Source organism: Trachypithecus francoisi, unplaced genomic scaffold (assembly GCF_009764315.1).
Source record: "Trachypithecus francoisi isolate TF-2019V2 unplaced genomic scaffold, Tfra_2.0 Lachesis_group11, whole genome shotgun sequence".
In the NCBI taxonomy this organism is placed as follows: Eukaryota; Metazoa; Chordata; class Mammalia; order Primates; family Cercopithecidae; genus Trachypithecus; species Trachypithecus francoisi.
The window spans coordinates 89,102,799-89,106,195 of record NW_022681456.1 but is presented as its reverse complement, the minus strand read 5'-3'; the positions used below and the strand labels follow the sequence as shown (position 1 = coordinate 89,106,195).

At 41.6% G+C, this 3,397-nt stretch overlaps 1 pseudogene; it reads left to right on the top strand.

The window, feature by feature from the left end:
* The first annotated feature begins 927 nt into the window (after window positions 1-927).
* LOC117090882 lies at window positions 928-1,839 on the top strand (annotated as a pseudogene).
* The last annotated feature ends 1,558 nt before the right edge of the window (window positions 1,840-3,397 follow it).

Below are 3,397 nucleotides of genomic sequence, written 5' to 3'. Positions count from 1 at the left end.
GTTTTCAGTAGCACTCCTTTAAGTCACAGTAAGAGCACCTGAATTGCCAAGCTTTGAATTTTCATGCCCTCAGCCGCTGTTTACTTTGCTACAGCAGAGGAGCCTTTGCGGATCTACAATGATTTTCACCTCTCCTGGGTACTCATCATCTTACTTGCCTAGATGCTCCCACTGTTCATCACCCCAATTGAATTTTATAGCTCTGTTTGCCACTAATGAATGGAAGTCTTGTCCAAACTTTGAAAGTTGTTGTATTAAGCCATACTTGTGTTGCTATAAATGAATACCTGAGACTGGATAATTTGTAAAGAAAAGAGGTTCTATTGACTCACAGTTCTGTAGGCTGCACAAGCATGGTGCTTCACTTCTGGGGAGGCCTCAGGGAGCTTTGGCTCATGGCAAAATGTAAAGCAGGAGCAGGCATATCACATGGCCAGAGCAGGAGCAAGAGAGAGAGGGTGGGGAGGTGCCACATACTTTTAAACAGCCAGATCTCATGAGAACTCAGTACCATGAGGACAGCACCAAGGCATGAGGAATCTGTGCCCATGATCCAAACACCTCCCACCAGGCCCCACCTCCAGCACTGGGAATTACGTTTCAACATAAGAACTGGGCAGGATAAATATCCCAACCACATCAGTTGGATTCTTGAATTGCCCTCATTTCTCAAGCCCCCCACAGGGCTGTATGGGCAGCATTCTCCACCAGTTATGTCCCTAGAGAGGCAAATATCTTTTAGCTGCAGCTAGACTCAAGTGTGATCACCTTGCCCAAACTTCCATCTATACCATTATTTCCTGCTTTACCCATAACTTTGGCAGAATGGGGATTGGGCTCCATGACTCCTCCCACCACAATTGATTGGGTAAGAAGTGAACATTTGGCATGAGGACACACTAAGGAAACTGCATTTGCAGAGAGAGACACACCACGCAGGACTGAAAATGGTTAGTCTAAGGGGATTCATGAAAGATTTAAGACACCATGATGAACAGAATGGCCCCAGGGAATCCCCAGCCAGACCCTTTCATCAACAGGAAAGATCCCAACATGAAGGTGATACAACCACAGGATCCAGCTAGTCCCACAATATGGAGAAGGCATCAAGAACGTACTTCATTCTCCCACCAACAGTATGAAGAGCTAGAAGCTCTGTTTAGCCAGACTATGTTCCCAGATAGAAATCTTCAGGAGAAACTAGCTTTGAAACTCAACCTGCCGGAGTCAACAGTAAAGGTTTGGTTCAGGAACTGGCGATTCAAATTGAAGCAGCAGCAGCAGCAGCAGCAGCAGCAGCAGCAGCAATCAGCAAAGCAACGAAACCAGATCCCTTCATCCAAGAAGAACGTGCCCACCTCCCCCAGAACATCCCTCAATCCTTATGCTTTTTCTCCTGTGGTCTCAGATTTCTACAGCTCCCTTCCACCTCAGCCCTTAGACCCTTCCAATCGGGCATGAAACTCTACCTTCACTGAGAGTTCCACAAGTGACTTCCAAATGCAAGATACTCAGTGGGAGAGGCTGGTGGCCTCAGTTCCTGCTTTATACTCTGATGCCTATGACATATTCCAAATCATAGAACTGTACAATCTTCCTGATGAGAATGAGATATCCAGCTCTTCTTTCCACTGTCTGTACCAGTATCTCTCACCCACAAAGTACCAGGTAGGAGGACAGGGTTCCTCTCTTAGCACCTTTGCTGGTCCAGCTGTAGGCCTATCTCCCGCACAAACCTGGCCCAGTATGACAAGCCAAGGCTGTGAAGCCTACAATCTAACAGATAGCCTGGAATTCCAGAAAACCTCCAATATGGTAGACTTGGGACTAGAGTACTAATAAATATGGACCATTTAGAAAGGAAAAAAAAAAGAAGTGAACATTTGATTTAAAGAGAGGGAGATGCACAGAATAATCTGGGCCAAACAGATCTCTTCCTTCTATTTTTGAACAAAGAAACAGAAGAAATTTCAGATACATGTTAGGTAATGAGCAAATAGGTTATAGAAATCAGCTGCAGTAGCCATGCTGGTCAATGTGCAAGATAAGTAACAGCAGAAGTAGAGGAAGGAGGAAGGTGGTTAGACAGATGGATATGATAGTGAGGCTCCCAGAGGCCATGAAAATACTAGAATTTGACACATGAGCTGCTGTGCCCAGCCTGTATATGGTTTTTCTTATAACAACTTAGGGTATTTACAAACTAAGGTACTTAGAATATTCAAAAAATTAGGCAATGGCCCGGTGACATTTATTATAATCATTGCATGCTATCTTTTACATCTTAGGAATCAAGTAGCCCAGAAACTTTTCTTCTTTTATCACAAAGAGGAAGGGAAATACCTGGACATTTTGTAAAAAGTATATTTTAAAGATCCTTAAGAAAACAAGGTCAAAGGAAATTAAGTATATCTTTACAGTGGGGTGATCCAGAAGATATGTCATCCCACTCTGCTCATTGTAAATTGTCCTAATCTTCTGGATTTCAGAAAGGTGGTATTTATGTGGATTAGGCTACAAAAACACCCTCTATATAGTCAGAGCAAACAGAGAATTAATGCAATTGCTAGCATCTTACATACTAAGAGTCACAAACTCAAATGCCTCGAGGGATCAGGCAGGTAATGTAGACATGTGATAAGGTCCATATAGGACTCTGACACACTGGAAAGTGTGTTTCCTGTTTAAGGGCTCAGGGAACCCAGAGTGTCCTTTTTTCTCAATAAAAGGTATGGATGCTAATGTGTAGCCTCTTAATTTTTAAATGTTGCAAAATATTTTTTAAAAAAGCAACAACTTTAAGCCTTTTGCAGGGCAAACAACAGTATTCTGCAGATCACATATATGCCATAGCCACCATGACTGTCTAGCTGCAACATCTCATCTAGTTAATTGCGTCAATTCATCTGACCGAATTTTTGCATTGCTGAAAATATGCCCTAGAGAGAGAAAAGTGGAGAAGTAGAAAGTAGAGAACCATGTTATTAAAAAATATATGTTTTTAAAAATGCACACAGTCTTTAGAAATGATATAAAGCAAAAAGCTTTGACGTCTCCTGTTAGGATAGTAGGAGAGTCTTCTTGACAGGGAATTGTCAGCTCTGTTCTGTGTCTTTAGTTATGTTAAGTTACTCAGTTTACATCCTCTGCCTTTCTTAAAATTTGAAATCTGGGCGCTCTAGAGTATGAGGAGCTCAAGTCGAATTTTAACTAATCCAGTGTATAGATGCTTAGTTCTTTCAGATCGTTTCTTAAAAATACACATCTGGAGATTAAAATTGTGTCATGTCTTTATAATTAAATTTTTGCAAAGAATGATTAGAAGAAAAACAAGTCAAAATTTCTCTTTCTATATACAACAGAAAAAGAACTTTTCTTCATGTTCCCTGTGGAGTCA